This window comes from Cervus elaphus, chromosome X (genome assembly GCF_910594005.1).
Source record: "Cervus elaphus chromosome X, mCerEla1.1, whole genome shotgun sequence".
NCBI lineage: Eukaryota > Metazoa > Chordata > Mammalia > Artiodactyla > Cervidae > Cervus > Cervus elaphus.
In genome coordinates, this window is record NC_057848.1 from 37,587,059 (window position 1) to 37,604,744 (window position 17,686).

A 17,686-nucleotide genomic window follows, 5' to 3' on the forward strand; every position below is an offset into this window, starting at 1 on the left:
TGCATTGCAGGCAGATTCTTTACCTACTGAGCCATCAGAGAAGCCCTAAAAAAGAAATTATGTGAGATTAAAATTCTGATATAAAAACCCCTTGCCCCAAAGCCTAAAGAAGGATATGAATTTGGATAAACTTTCTAAGGTGACTTTTTCACTATAACCTAAACATATGAAGATCAAATCTCTTTTTTACTGACTCAATTTTTCAGACGGATAATATTTTTATAAAAAAAAGTCTCCATGAGTCTGGAGTCATTCATGCTCAATCCTGTCACTCTTAATTTACTTAAAGAATGAGTCAGCAAACATGAGTTCATTAGTACTTCCTGTCTGTCCAGAAATGGGTTAGGTTAATCGAACAAGGCAAGTGGAAATAGTAAGATTCTTACACAGAGGAGTCATGTCAATTATTTGTTATTAGTAAGCCCTTAGATATCTCAGTTACACCTTGGCTTATCTTGTAAGTAAATAAACAATGAGCATTAGTTTACAATCCCAGGTAGAATCAATTGTCTGAATATCAAGTGACAGTGCTTGACATCAAATGAGGTTTTATTAGATTATTTATGGAATTTGGTCATTTTGATAATTAGATTATTTATGGAGTTTGATAATTTAAGGAATGTTAGCAAAGTACTTTATAATTCCTAAATGCATGGATGAATTTATAAAAGCAACAATGCATTAAGTACTAACCATTTTAATAAAGCAATAGAACAAAAGTATACCGATAGCATTTGTACCAGACTTAATACTGTTTGTGTTTTAAAAATGAAAAAATTAAGGCCTTAGAGATGGTTCCTGGCTTGTTCCAGGTCACATAGCTAATTACTGGCAAAGCTTACAAAGAGAACCCAAATCTACTAAATCTGAAATCAGGTTCTTTTCCACCATGGCCCACTGCTTCTTGAAGGCTATGTGGCATATTAAATGAACACCTTTAAAATTTTTACTACATTGTACTGTCCTTGAGAAGTGTGTCATGCTTAATAAATTCAGAATGAACAGAAAGTACATTTACATTCTTGGCTTCAATAATTAGAAAGTTAGTACAAGTATGTGAATACTTTAAAAATGGTCACTTTAATTCTTACTGACATATAGGTAAAGATATTTCTATGAGATATGTTATTACACCTATATATTCACAATGAGGGAAAGAAACATGTAAAATACAAATAAGAGATTTTTTTTTGAGGTTTAAATTAGATGACTGACTAGTTGACAGGTCATGTGCACTTATTTATGTTAGCCATTTTTAATTTGTTGGAGCAACTGAAATCTGAAACAGCTCAAGGCTGGATGTTTCCTTTCTATAAATTGCATCTTTTAAAATGTACAAATGCAAGCATGAGTCACTATCTACAGAATTCCAGCTTTAATCCATTATGTCATTTTATAAGAAAAAAACCAGTGACCTTCATGGGTTTTAAAGACAATCTGTGTACAACAGCTTAGGTGAAAGATGAAATCATAACATAAACAATCATGAGATCAATGGCATGATATAAAAGGTAATGTACATTTTATAGAATGAAGTCTGTTTAACTTCTGCGACCCTTTTTCCATTATTCACTTGCATGCACACTTTGCAAATATTGGATTGATTTGAAACTGAATGGAAACATTCATGTATCTTGGAAGTAAATGTTAAATAGTTAACTTTCACTTAGATATGCACTAGAGGAAATGGTAACCAGGAGGAAAATGGATAGCTTAAGAAAATCCTCAATGTGTGTTTTGATCAGTGGAATCAATTTTCTATTCATCCAACCTTGTGTCAGAACTTTTAAACTATAGTATTACTTTAATTATTTATATTTACCATACTATATAGTAAATATAGAACATAATCTTCCAGGTAGGAGATGGTTCAGGGAAGAAATCATGGGAACCTCTAGTAAAAAGAGGAGAGGAAAGGAAAGGAATTTTACAAGTATTGAGCCCCATAATATTCCAGTCAGTGCATTTGACAGTCTGTATATCAGCTTATGTAATTTTAACCACCACCATAATAAATAGGAAATGGTAACATAGGAAGGTTAAGTCATATGCCCAAATACATAGTTAAATGGAGGGGAACCAAAACTAAGACTGTTTGACTACAAAGGCTGTGTATGTTATTTTCATGGCACCTTGATTAACAGCCTTAAATTTTAAAAAGTTTCCCAAATACTCATGGAAAAAACAGACTCTCAACATAACAATTACTTAGTCACTGACAGATTCTCAGAGAAAACTAAATGGAAGACAATTCAGGAGATATTAGTCATATATTAACTTATACAAATCCAGAATGCATGTATTTTCAAAGATCTCGGTTCATTTTTAAAGGTGAGATAATAATCATTTACTAACAGAAATAAAGGTGGAAAGTATGCAAAATGTTATCTAATGATAGCAATTGGCAATGAATTAGGAAAATGGAAGAAATGAATCATATTTTTAAAAAGTCTTTAAAAATTACTTTTTTAAAGTAATTTGTGTCAAATTACTTAGAGACCTTTGTGACTAAGAGCATTTAGTATGTAAAGATTTAAACAGTTAAAGCTTTGGAAGATGGTGTTTTTCAATAAAGATTATTGTTATATTTGGACTGATTAATATTCTTACCTATATACTCTTTAATATATAGTAAGCAATTTTTCTAAGCGTAGTTGGGTATAGTTGTAAAGAATACTTTAAATAGGTTTTAGAATCTAAGCTTTCTCATCTTAAAAATTAGGGTAATAATTTGTGCCTTGAGGGATGACCCTAGGATATATACTGTACATGAATAACCTAGCACATAATAAAGAGTAGAAGAAAAAAGACCAGAGAGATTCACATTAAGTTCCCCAAAATCATATTTACTAGGGAAAAAAGCAGTTACAATAACATAAGAAATATTTTGACTATATATATCATGAAATTCCATTCTGCTTTTGTATCTTAATTTCATGCAAAGATGGGCACCATAAAGGACAGAAATCGTATGGACCTAACAGAAGCAAACGATATTAAGAAGAGTGGCAACCCTATATGCAAAACAGAAAAGGAGACACAGATGTACAGAACAGAATTTTGGACTCTGTGGGAGAAGGTGAGGGTGGGATGTTTCGAGAGAACAGCATCGAAACATGCATATTATCTAGGGTGAAACAGATCACCAGCCCAGGTTGGATGCATGAGACAAGTGCTCGGGCCTGGTGCACTGGGAAGACCCAGAGGAATCGGGTGGAGAGGGAGGTGGGAGGGGGGATCGGGATGGGGAATACATGTAAATCCATGGCTGATTCATGTCAATGTATGACAAAAACCACTAGAATATTGTAAAGTAATTAGCCTCCAACTAATAAAAATAAATGAAAGAAAGAAAGAAAGAAGAGTGGCAAGAATACACAGAAGAACTATACAAAAAAGATCTTCAGGACCCAGATAATCACGATGGTATGATCACTCACCTAGAGCCAGACATCCTCAAATGTGAAGTCAAGTGGGCCTTAGGAGGCATCACTACAAACAAAGCTAGTGGAGGTGATGGAATTCCAGTTGAGCTACTTCAATTCCTAAAAGATGATGCTGATAAAGTGCTGCATTCAGTATGCCAGCAAATTTGGAAAACTCAGTAGTGGCCACAGGACTGGAAAAGGTCAGTTTTCATTCCAATCCCAAAGAAAGGCAATGCCAAAGATTGCTCAAACTACTGCACAATTGCACTCATCTCACACGCTAGTAAAGTAATGCTCAAAATTCTCCAGGCCAGGCTTCAACAATACGTGAACTATGAAATTCCAAATGTTCAAGCTGGATTTAGACAAGGTAGGGGAACAAGAGATCAAATGCCAACATCCATGGGATCATAAAAAACACAAGAGAGTTCCAGAAAAACATCTATTTCTGCTTTATTGACTATGCCAAAGCCTTTGATTGTGTGGATCACAACAAACTGTGGACAATTCTGAAAGAGATGGGAATACCAGACCACCTGACCTGCCTCCTGAGAAATCTGTATGCAGGTCAGGAAGCAACAGTTAGAACTGGACATGGAACAATAGACTGGTTCCAAGTAGGAAAAGGAGTACGTCAAGGCTGTATATTGTCACCCTGCTTATTTAACTTATATGCAGAGTACATCATGAGAGATGGTGGGCTGGATGAAGCACAAGCAGGAATCAAGATTGCCGAGAGAAATATCAATAACCTCAGATATGCAGATGACACAACCCTTATGGTAGAAAGTGAAGAAGAACTAAAGAGCCTCTTGATGAAAGTGAAAGAGGAGAGTGAAAAAGTTGGCTTAAAACTCAACATTCAGAAAACTAAGATCATGGTATCTGGTCCCATCACTCCATGGCAAATAGATGGGGAAACAGTGGAAACAGTGATAGACTTTATTTTTGAAGGCTCCAAAATCACTGCAGACGGTGACTTCAGCCATGAAATTCAAAGATGCTTGCTCCTTGGATGAAAAGCTATGGCCAACCTAGACAGCATATTAAAAAGCAGAGACATTTCTTTGTGCCAGTACCATACTGTCTTCATGACTGTGGCTTTGTAGTATAGTCTGAAGTCAGGCAGGTTGATTTCTCCAGTTCCATTTTTCTTTCTCAAGATTACTTTGGCTATTCGAGGTTTTTTTGTATCTCCATACAAATTGTGAAATTATTTGTCAATGTATGACAAAAACCACTACAATATTGTAAAGTAATTAGCCTCCAACTAATAAAAATAAATGAAAAAAAAAGCAGAGACATTACTTTGCCAACAAAGGTCCATCTAATCAAAGCTAAGGTTTTTCCAGTAGTCATGTATGGATGTGAGAGTTGGACTATAAAAAAGCTGAGCACCGAAGCATTGATGCTTTTGAACTGTGGTGTTGGGGAAGACTCTTGAGAGTCCCTTGGACAGCAAGGAGATCCAACCAGTCCATCCTAAAGGAAATCAGTCCTCAATATTCATTGGAAGGACTGATACTGAAGCTAAAACTCCAATACTTTGGCCACCTGGTATGAACAAATGACTCATTTGAAAAGACCCTGATGCTGGGAAAGATTGAAGGCGGGAGGAGAAGGGGACGACAGAGGATGAGATGGTTGGATGTCATCACTGACTCAATGGATGTGAGTTTGAGTAAGCTCTGGGAGTTGGTGATGGAAAGGGAGGCCTGGCATGCATGGGGTCACAAAGAGTTGGACATGACTGAGCAACTGAACTGAACTGAACTGATCTTAATAGCATAATAATTGATTTTATTTTAATCTAATTTCATATTAATAGTCAATTTAATTTCATATAATAGTCATATATTTTCATAATTAACAAACTCAAATCTAAGCACGCTACCTGCCTTTTAAATGCAAATCAATTAATGTCAAATTGAAAAGCTCCACCTTGTCTTTCTATAAATTTAAAATGTTTTCTTATGATATATAGCTTCAGATTGACAATGTATTTTTGTATTGAGTTTTTCCTATAATTTTTACAGTGGAGTTTGTCACTTCAAGTTGAGTAAATATTATGGCTAGATTTTTTTAAATAAAATTTAAGCATACCAAATAAATCCACCTGCTCTCTATAAATATTTTAAGAATCAGCTTCCAAATACTAATCAGAGCTAAACCCTATGGATTATTTAGAATCTGTCACTAGTTTGTAACTCAATTCTGAATTCAGTGTCTTGTATTTTTTTTTATTTATTTTTTTAAATTAAAACCACCAGTTGTGAATATATATATATATATGCTGGTACAGTTTAAACAAAAGAAAAGCTGAAAGGAAGATATAAATTTGCATAACAAGGTACAGAGCCCTTCCCCAATAACTTTTAATGAATATCAACATGACTAGAGAAGTCAAAATGAAGTATCAAAGACAATTTTTGCCCATAATAAAGAATGTAGAGTTTCTTCTACTTGGCCATTTATTAAATGCTTAGAGACTTGACATTTCCTCACCAGAGAAGTCACTGGAATATATGGCTTGGTATTAAGATCAAAGAGTCATGTCAAATAGAAAAGTTCACATCATTCTCATTATATATAAGCAATAAATATTTGCTGATGCGAGAAAAAGCCTAGATAAAAATTGACCTTTGAATGTCTCTTATTCAATTAAAAGCAAAAGGTTTCATAATGTTTTAGTCATCTTGCCATATTTGTCATTTAGTTTTTCGTTTTAATGTCCAGACCCAGCTTACCCATCACTACAAAATGACACATTTACACATGCAGTTTCAGATATTAGAATTATTATTTTAAACTAAAACGTGTCTTTTAATGATTCTTACATGTATAAATGTTCATGCTATTATTATATGAAATCAATATATTCCCCAATAGATTTTTAAATAATACAATTAATCTTTCAAAGTTATTTTAAGATTTTTCATTTGAAGTAATGGATTTACCCTCAAGATCTTTTCAGCTTCATTGAGGCAAAATTCACATATTATACAATTCACCCATTTTAAAATATGCAACTCATTTTTAGTATACTTGTAGAGCTTGTACAACCATCCTCACAATTTAGAACAGTTTTGCCCCCAAAAGAAACCCTATGCAGAATAGCAGTCACTCTCCACTCCTCAAGTTTCTATATCCCTTCCTCCCTCAGACAGCTCTAGGCAACGAGGGATCCTTTCTGTCACTATAGATTTGCTTATTCTGAAAACTTGCAGATTTTTAACAGATGTACCTGCTGGGAATGGCAGAGGTTGTTTATATACTAAGAGGCTTTGGCAAACAAAACAAAAGAAAATTTGTGGTTGGAGCCAGGCAATACGTTCTTGACTTATCTGTCTAAATCCTTAATTGTTTTACACTTCTAAATGTTAACAAATTTTGTATCAGAGCTTCTATTATCCTTATTTTTTGTTACTAAATTTATTTTAGTCCTGCACAATCAGTAAAAGGGAGGTGTTCAAAGTACTCGTGTTCAAAAGCAATTAATTAGGAAAACGTGTTTCAAATTCTTGCCTGGTGGCTCAGACAATAAAGAATCCACCTGCAATGCAGGAGACGTGGGTTCGATCCCTGGGTTGGGAAGATCCCCTGAAGAAGGGAATGGCTACCCACTCCAGCATTCTTGCTGGAGAACTCCACTGACAGAGGAGCCTAGTGAGCTACCGTCCATGGGGTCGCAAAGAGTCAGACACGACTAAGTGACTTAGCACAAACTTAAACTGCTAGTCCATTTATTTCATTTATTGAATCCTATCCAGTCAGCACTTGCCAAACATGACTATCCTTTCCAGAAATGAGGCATTTATATCAGAAAACGTTTATGTATATGCTATTTGTGTATATACTATTTGAATACCATAAGAAGCAGTTGATTCAAGCTTGCCGTCAGTTTTTTCTAAATCTCTAAAACGGAACATGCTTCCTTAAAGTTACACCTATTCAGAAGATATTTATGAAGCAAAACTGCCTCCCTTTTGATTGGCTTTGCATTATTCTTTTACAATAGTGGTGTACTATAGCACATTAGTAAAGTGAAAGTGAAGTCGCTCAGTCGTGTCCGACTCTTTGCGACCCCTTGGACGGTAGCCAACCAAGCTCCTTCGTCCATGGGATTCTCCAGGCAAAAATACTGGAGTGGGTTGCCATTTCCTTCTCCAGGGGATCTTCCCGACCCAGGAATCAAACCCGGGCCTCCCACATTCTGGGCAGATGCTTTAACCTCTGAGCCACCAGGGAAGCCCTGGAACTTTCAGTTGTTGTACATTTTAGCTACCAACATCAAAAAAATGTTTTAAAGTACATGAAACCTGAACATAAAAACTGGGGCTCAACCCGGTGCTCTGTGACAACACAGAGGGGTGGGATGCAGTTGGGGTGGGGGGCGGGTTTGGGAGGGAGGTCCAAGAGAGAGTGAACATATGTATACTTAAGGCTGATTCAAGTTGTTGTATGGCAGAAGCCAACACAGCATTGTAAAGCAATTATCCTCCGATTAAAAAATAAATTAAAAAAAAAACTGGTACTTTCTACCCAAGATATTATATAGGTATCTACTATTTAGACCTTCCCCTGTGGCTCAGCTGGTAAAGAACCTGCCTGCCAATGCAGAAGACACAAGAGACATGGGTTCGATTCCTGCATAGGACCCCCTGAAGAAGGAAATGGCAACCCACTCTAGTATTCTTGCCTGGAAAATGCCATGGACAGAGGAGCTTGGCAGGCTATAGTCCATAGGATTGCAAAGAGTCTGGGACACAACTGAGCATGCACACACACATTTACTATTTAATAAACTCCCCATTAAAACAAACAATCTTATAATGGCTAAGAAAATACATACATTTTATTTAAATTTATATTAAAAATCTTATTTACATCCCCCAACACTTGTTTTAATCTTTTTTTTCTGGCATACATGCTTTTAAGGGCAGGATTGTGTTAGACAAAGATTGAGATATTAAAGAATCCATGGTAACTTGAAGAGAAAGGTAAGGTTACTAAATCAACAGGATAAAGCAAGGTGATATGTTTGCTTTCAACAGTCTGTAAATAAGACTCCATGAAAGAAAGAAAAAATGTTTTGAACAAAAGATAGAAGAAATTAAAAAGGAGAAGAGCGTACTGTGTGGTTCAATTTATGAATTTCTAGAACTGCAAAAATAATCTATAGTGATCAAAGTAAGAAAGTGGTTGCCTGGAGAAAGGGGGTGGGGATGAAATGACTACAATGGAGCAGAAGGATGGAAACATTCCATCTTCATCAGCATGGTGATTACAGAGGTGTGTACCCCTTCATCAAAACTGGACTATACTTTAAATATGTGCATTCTATTACATGTAAATTATGCTTTATTAGATTTTTTAAATGTCAAAGTGGGCAGTAAAGGGTACATTTTGGTTCAAATGTGGTCGTGTTTTAATCCTGAAAAAAGACCCTTTATTTTTAAATGTGGACTATCCATGTTATTCTGAAGAAGTACATTCAGCTCTTTCGTAATGTTAGCATTTCCTCATCCAACTCAGGATTGAGTACTGGAATTTTAGTGATGACTCTTAGCCACATTAAGATAGGCATTTCTTTGATAGACACTGCACTCTAAATGCCTACTTTTCCCCCATTATTTCAATTGAGGGAAAATAAAACAGCAAACTTATCCATTAAATATTTCACAGAGTTTTTAGGACTTTAAAAGTACAATTTGAATTGAAACCACCATTTTGTAATATCGTTTTTCAGGGTAGGCTGAAAGCAAAATAACAGTACTTTTCATAGGAAAAGCCAGATTGAACAATCACAAAATTACCTTTAATGTCACTTTTCAAAGCAATTATAAATAGCCTAGGAGGTAATAAGATTGCATATATGAGATTCAAAAATATCCTATGCTATTTTTGTGGGAGGGAATTGTATAGTGTTTGGATTGATATGCAGAGTGAGTTTGTGATCAGAAGTAGCTTTCTTTTCTATCTAGAGTCAGTAGCCTGCAAAAGAGAAAAATCTATAAAAGTCAGAAAGAAATTTAAAAAAAAAAAAGAACTATTCAGTAAGATGGATAGAAACTTAAAATGACAGAAAACTAGAAGAGTAGCACTGAAACATACATCACCATATATAAAATAAATAGCCAGTGGGATTTTATTGTATGACACAGGTACCTCAAATCTGGTGCTCTGTGACAACCTAGAGGGGTGGAATGGGGTGGGAGGTGGGAGGGAGGTTCAAGAGGGAAGAAACGTGTATACTTATGGCTGATTCATGTTGATATATGGCAGAAACCAACACAATATTATAAAGTAATTATCCTCCAATTAAAAATAGATTAAAAAAGAACAGAAAATATATCTTAGACTTATGTACAAATGAGAGAAAAAGGCTGGGAAAGGAGAGTGTGTGATAGATGCAAAACAATATAAAGAATGTTGTGGTTGCCGGGGAGGAGCAAATCAAGTAGGGCTGAAGAGACACAGAAATTGAGAAAAAGATTTAATTTCCCCTAGGGTATTCCAGTGCCTGGAAAATCCGATGGACGGAGGCCCCTGGTGGGCTGCAGTCCATGGGGTCGCTAGGAGTCGGACAGGACTGAGCGACTTCACTTTCACTTTTCACTTTCATGCATTGGAGGAGGAAATGGCAACCCACTCCAGTGTTCTTGCCTGGAGAATCCCAGGGACTGGAGGGGGTGGGGGGGGGGAGCCTGGTGGGCTGCTGTCTATGGGGTCGCACTGAGTCGGACACGACTGAAGCGACTTAGCAGCAGCAGCAGCAGGGTATTCCAGATTTCTTCAAAATTAATTAAAATTTTAGGCATGTACACTATCATTTGAGGATGAGATGGCTGGATGGCATCACCAACTCGATGGACGTGAGTTTGAGTAAACTCCGGGAATTGGTGATGGACAGGGAGGCCTGGTGTGCTGCGATTCATGGGGTCACAAAGAGTCGGACACGACTGAGCGAATGGACTGAACTGAACTGAACACTAACATTTTAGAAACACCTGAAAGTATATTTTCAGTTAATAGATTTTGAAGAAATTGTTCTAATTATCATATTGTTTTTTTATGAATGAGCAGAAATGCTTCATTATGAGATATATCAATCTTTCCCCAAGGGGTGGGGTGGGAATTTGAAATAAATAAATCCTTCACAAATAAATGGCATAACCACAATCACAGCTAATACTGTTCTGACTGCAATAGCCACAGTTAACACTAGGGGGCTGTAATTCCATTGGCAGCAGTTCCCTTCTGACCACAAATGTCTTAGTCCCTGAAAGGGTAACTTGTACAGGATAGTGAAATTAAGTGTATGCTACAGCAGGTAGAACATGTCATTACTGTGTATTAAAAGGTTTTATGCTTTACAGCATTGCTATGTAAAATTCTTATTGTATAGACTAATAACTTTGCCATCAACTTCTTCATCAGGCATGGAGTCTCACCATTGCTCCAAGATTGCCACTAATTTTGTACCTCTGCTTCTTGAAACATACTAGGTAGAACCAGTTCTACATCCCTTTTCCTGAAGAAATTGTTTTTATATACTATAAGTCCTCTACCATTTCATTAAAATAGAAGTTTAATGTGATTGTGTGTTCTCACATAGTTATTTCAATAAATCTTTGTGCTACTCGGAGCTGTGAAAGAGAGAAAATACTGGTTCAGTTTTTTAATTTATAACATTAAATGTATTTTCTGAAAGTTAGAGTAAATCAGCAAAGTTTCATCCAAGTTGTTTTTTACAACTTTGAATTCAGAACAATTATTTTTATTTATTGTTATAGGAATGAAAAATTTAACAATTTGTTCTTATGGTCCATTGTATCTTGGATGATTAAAGGGGTAGTTACATTAAATTATTTAAATTGTGGCTTTAAATTTTATCACACAGATATTATATACTATGCTTTAAGCATGCTAAATGCTAATTTATATTGATGATTATGAGCTAATATAATATTTTAATGTTTCAAATAGTATGGTAATTAACATTTCATATGTATTTCTCATCACAGGAGAAATGGTCTTTACAGCATACTGTTTTACTTACTTAGTTGAATGAAAGAATTAGCTTTGTAGCAGAGGAAAACATTTCTCTCTACCCTCTTGGGTTCAGTAAATGAGGTCTGCAAATTAAACTGACAAAGGAGAGATTAAAAGAAGTAAAAGGTTTATTTCATATGCATATGAAGCCACAAAAGAAAGCAGCTGGCTTGTTTAATGGTTCAAGTTAAAGGCATAAATACCTAATTTAGTAGGGAAAAAGGAAGGGTAAGAAATTGCTTCTATGGAAAAAACAAATAGGTTTCATTAGGAAAGACACATGGATTTTTAGGAGAACTGACAGGTTATAAGATTGTGGTAATGTTTGTCTATACATGTATGAGTGGTCTTTCTATCTTCAAGAGCCATAAAACTCCCCTGGAGAGGGGGTTTATAGAAGCCTCATTTCCCAGAAGTTGTTGCTTTTAGTCAGATAAGGGAAGCTCCCAGGTGGCTTTTTTTCTGAATATATTGAATCTCAAAATATCTTCAACTTAAACTAATCTTTATATCAACTCTGGGGTTCTGAGTCGGTTCCACAGCTTTATATTTTGTATTTAAAACTTTTGGGTCATGTTTAGTATGCTCTGGGAAACTCTTTATACTTAAAACATGCTAAATATTAATGTTGTTACACCAAAGTTATTTGTTCTACTGCAAAGATGTAGCTAGCTAATATTTGTTTTCATTTTGTTTCCACATCTCAAAATAAATACTGTCAATTGATACTTTTAAAATAACTGATATGGAAATGGTGATTTTTCAAATGTTATTTCCTTTTCCAGCTATCAGTATTGTTTTAATACATATGGGTAATATAGCTAGCACTTAAGTACTACTGATCTGTAATTATTTTATATGAAATGATGTTTTAACTTAATATTTAGCTTAGAATTTTGCCGATTCATTTATAACATTTAACTGATATTTAATTTCTTCTTTAACTGAAGGACTGACACTGATGTACTTGCTATACTAATTTTTTTTTAATTCATTTTGTATAAATGAAACTGTCTTTATTCTGTCACTAATGGATATCAGCCTCATTGTTTCCTGTTAATGCTTTATATGTGAATAGCATGAATAGTTGCCTTACTTATAGAGTTCTTACTGCATTTTTTAAAATGCTTTCTTTTAGGGTTATCAGCCAATATCCATGAGCATCTATAGGCCAATTATCACCATCCTTCAAAAATAATTGTAAGTATTCCCATAAACATGCCCCAAATATTATTTGCAATAATATTCAACCATTATACTTAGGTGATTCCTATTATTTAGCCTCTTTAGACCTACCTCTGAACTAGTAAAACATTTGCAATTAGTGACATACTACATCTACATGTTACATAGTACATACTGCATATTAGTGACATACTACATATTATTTAACTGGTAAATAACATTTTAATGCAACCTAAAACAAAAGTCTCAGTCTATCTTATTATCAAATAATGTGTTAAACAGACACCCTTGCCAAAGTGTTAATCACTATCACAGTTTATATTAAACAAATAGAAAATAAGCATAAGAACAATTAAGTTAGTGAAGACAAAATGTGAATATTCTGTTTTCTCCTTAAACAAAGTCTTAATATTCAATATTGGGGCATACAAAACCCAGCTATTATTTTCTTATAATACATTTTAGAAAACAAAGCTCTTGAAAATTCTTGGTGGAGTGACCTGAAAATTTCAGGATAAATGAGGGCAAAGACTGAACTTTTGTTTCTCAAAAGGGGATATCAAGTTACAAATGCTGAAAAAACTGCTCTAGAGAATGGGTTAGGCTTCCCTGGTGGCTCAGAAGGTAAAGACTCCACCTGCAATGCAGGAGACTTTGGTTCAATACCCAGGTCAGGAAGATCCCCTGGAGAAGAGAATGGCAACCCACTCCAGTAATCTTGCCTGGGAAATCCCATGGACAGAAGAGCCTGGTGGGTTAGTCCATGGGGTCGCAAAGAGTCCCACAAGTCGGATACAATCGAGCAACTAACTCTTTTTCTTTCATGCTATTTTAATGGGGCTTACCACGTCGAACTAGTGATAAAGAATCTGCCTTCCAATGCAGGACACAAGAGATGCGGATTTGATCCCTGGGTCAGGAAGATCACCTGGAGTAGGAAATGGCAACCCACTCCAATATTCTTGCCTGGAGAATCCCATGAACAGAGGAACCTGGCAGGCTGCAGTCCATGGGGTCACAAAGAGTCAGACATGACTGAGGGATTAAGCATACATACACACAGAATGGGCCATTTGGCATTCTATAGACTTCCTGAGCATGATGATTTGATTGTATAAATATATTACAAGTTAGGTAAAGTGGGTCAACATGTGGTCCTCATTTTAAACTCCAGACTAAACAGGGGATTCTCGATTAAATTTAATTGTTGTTAGATCCCTACACATATATTTAATACCACAAAATGTTTTTAGAATGATAGTTTGGGGGAAGAACAGATAAAATCATGGAGGGTAACTCTCTTTGACAAAAAAAAATTTAAAGAGCTCTTTTAGTATAAAATTAATATAAAATCATTATATAAATGAAATTAAATAATACAAAAATAAAGTGGAGAGTAGAACTCTATCAAAATTGGAGAGAGATTGGAAATGGAATATGGTTGGGAATGTCTGTTGTATACATTATTGATAATCAAGAAATAAAAGAAGAAAATGGTGATTTTGACATCCAGACAGTTGCACTAAAATTACTGTATTAAAACGTACCAGTAGTCAGAATGGCAACCATTAAATTGCCTTGCTTTGTTTTTTAACGACTTTCACTTATGATGATGACAAAGGTTTTACTTCCTTTGTTTAATATGTATTGAAAAAGTTACTGAAAGCCAGCTTTCCATAGAGGAAAAATTGACATTCAAATAGTGTAATATGTAAAATTTTAAAGAGCCCCAGCAGCTGTCCTGGCAGTGCACAGGAAGTCACTCATTTTAAGTTTGTGAAGATCTGAGTTTGCCTGCTGATGTTTTCACTGTTGGAGAAATAGGTTAAGGTGCACACGCAGGTAAGTTTACACTCTCAAGCTTCAAACTGTGCTCACACAAGGCTATCTCACATAAATCAATGGCCTCATAAGCCTTGCCTTAGGACAAAGTAAAGATCAAGGTAGCAGAGACCAAGGTCAGCCTTGGCAGAAGGTGATGTTAAGACAGTTTCATTTTTAGTATCTCTGTTTCAGTACTATTCCATCCTTACCATACTGTCTCCATTATGATCACTCGACTCTTCTCCCAGGTGTGTGTACCCCAACCCTCTCTGTACACATACCTGCTGGCATCTTGCTTTTATCAAGAAGATTTAATACACAAATTCATCCTAGGCAATACCTAATAACTCAGATCCCATCCAGAGAGGCATATTTTAACACTGAAAATGTGGCTCCAATAGCTAAATTTCTTGATGGGCTGAAAGAGAAAACATGCCTCAAATCTCACTTACATGGTTGTTGCCTACTTCACTTCTCCGAAAGGCTGGCTTTGTCAGGGCATGTTAGTGACATGAAAAATATATGTATAGCCAACCTAATATAAAAGGTTAGAGACTGGTTATTTATGGTAAATAATTTTGTTAGTATTAAATGTGTTAATTCTTACTGTATATAGAAGAATACCAAGGGTTATATTATAATGTATAATGTATATATATACATCCACAACCTGATAGTCTCCAATTCTTAAAAATATTGGGTACCTGGTGATTTCTGTGGCTATTTTAAGTTATATAAGAGTCAATCGATTTAAAAAATGTCAGTTGACCTGATTTGTTCCCAGCTATCATTCGAATTTAATAAAACCTTCCCTAAAGTCCTACTTATGTCACCATGAAATATATATATCATAGTCAAGGTAATAATTTAGGTAATGTATACAATGTCTCCTGTGAAAAATGATCAGCTGGACAACTGTGCTTCTCCCGAGCTGGATAAGGTTTGTAATATCAGTAAGTATCAAAGGTAAACATTATCTTTTTTTTCTGTAAAGCCATATCAGCATTTAAAGCTTCTTAACAGAAAATGCTAATGTGATGAAGAAATGGTGTACATACATTGATTCTATGCTGTCATGACAGGATTTATACTTGTCACTCTCTTGACACACATATTAACAATTTAAGATTTTATCTTTTAAACTTTTATTTATGTGGCCTTCTGTTACTACAAATAAATACAAATTCACTTAGAATTTTTTCAGTAGGAGTTCTATGATATAAAACTATTATGCAGTATTTTCTCTAATAAAAATTAATAATAAATTAAAACTTAAATAGACTATAACAAAAATTAACTATTACCAACATTGATAGACAATTCCAGTATTTTACTTTGCAGTATACTGTACTTGCTTTATTCCCAAAGAGTTTAATTTCTTGGATTTAATGAAATAAGTATGTTTTTTATCACTCTTCAACTCTTTACTTGGTTAAAGTAAATAATAAATAATCAAAACCCATGAAAAGTGTACAGAATTGAGTGTGAAATAGCAGAATATAATGTGTCCTATGTGGAGTATATGCCTTTTACATCACCTACAGAAACTAATATGGTATCTTGCACATAATATACATTTAATAATATATTCAATAATGAGTTTAATAATAACTATTGAACTAATAATGGTAAAATAATGTCACTTTTAGAAGAGAGGTGATCAATTGGGCATGATTTTCAGTAAATGAATATATCTACACATTTAAAGCATAGGAAAACTATAGCCTTTATAAGAGAATTCCACATGACACACAGTTTTTACTTTTATTAATATTAAAAAAATTAAGTGGTCCTTTTTAATAATTTAGTAAAAAACATTGCATTAACTAAATACTTAAAGAAATATTTATTGATTTTAATAATCAAATTTAACCAATTGATAACTTGAAAAACTACATACCATATGTATTTTTCACTCTTAAGTGGCCTGCACCAAAATCCACAAAGGCTGACAACATAGTTTAGAATGTACACATTCTAAGCTATGTCAACTTTTCAAAAGTGAAAGTGACTTTATTTTGGAAAGGTTAGTAGTCAAGCAGTTTCAAAGGAGAATTACATTTCCATCCAACTAGATAATAATAGTAAAATAATTTCACACATATGTTTTCTGTCTTTGGACATATGGCTTTCAAAGTATGCTTACACCTTTAAAGTATACACTTTTAAAACATTTACACCTCCTTAAATATAAAATATGGGAATAACTTGAGTAACTGCAGCAAACAGATTAGTACATGTCATATAGAAGACATCATGGTCAAAGAGTTTATGACATAAAAAAATGTTGATTTTTTTAATTTCACTCTTAAAGTATTTATTAGTCTTAACTTTAGTACATATTGCTCTAATTTAAATAATACTACATTTAAAACAGTCAAATACAGATACTTTAGTGGAGTGGAAGTTTTTCTGTTGTGTGAAATGAATATTTGTGTATTGAGTCATGTTTCTATTACATTTTAGTCTTATTTAAAAATTACTTTACCTCCACCAAAATTAAACATGTAATCCAGACAAGTAATACACTGCATAGGTTAGCTTGCTACCAACTGCTTTCTGAAATATTCCTTCTTTGCAAATCTAGGTACGGTCATTCATTTAGCTTTCTCAAAATTAAATATCTTTATTTGCATATTTAGAGATACTAATAAACTAGTACTAAACTAATAAGACAATAAGAACATATGAAAATCAAATAGTTGTGGTATATTCAATAAAACCTGTATATAATTAACTGGCATTCCACTGAATATTCCCCTTGACTTCATAGGGTTTTGATTATGTGAGAACATACTCTCAAGGTTTTGCAAGTTTCTTAGCATCATTGCTAATGGCACTATCACTTAAATAGTTGGATTAGGCAAGAAACTGTCAGTCATCCTTACACATCTTCCTATCCCTTATGTCCCATAACCAAATTCATCACTAACTCCTGTCAGCTTTAGCTCCTAAATGTCTTTACTCCATTTCTACTGTCGTCATACCAGTTTGGCTTTCCATCATGTTTTGTCTGAGTACTGGGATAGGCTTCTAACTAATCTTCATCCAATTATATATTTGCATCCCCAAATTCATTCTCCCAATTCCTTCTCTTAGGATAAAGGCCCATATCTTTATCTTGGTTTATAGGAAACCATCTGATCTGGCTCCTGTCAACTTCTTCAGCATCATATTTTACCCTTTCCCCTTGC

The 17,686-nt window shown here is 34.5% G+C and overlaps 1 protein-coding gene across 3 annotated transcripts in view; it reads left to right on the forward strand.

The window, feature by feature from the left end:
- HTR2C (5-hydroxytryptamine receptor 2C) overlaps positions 1 to 17,686 on the forward strand; it is a 329,358-nt gene that overhangs the window by 16,139 nt on the left and 295,533 nt on the right. For all 3 annotated transcript variants that reach the window (XM_043896129.1, XM_043896128.1, XM_043896130.1), the window contains exon 2: positions 12,622 to 12,683. The gene's annotated coding sequence lies outside the window, so the exon portion shown is untranslated. The remainder of the gene's footprint in view (positions 1 to 12,621; positions 12,684 to 17,686) is intronic.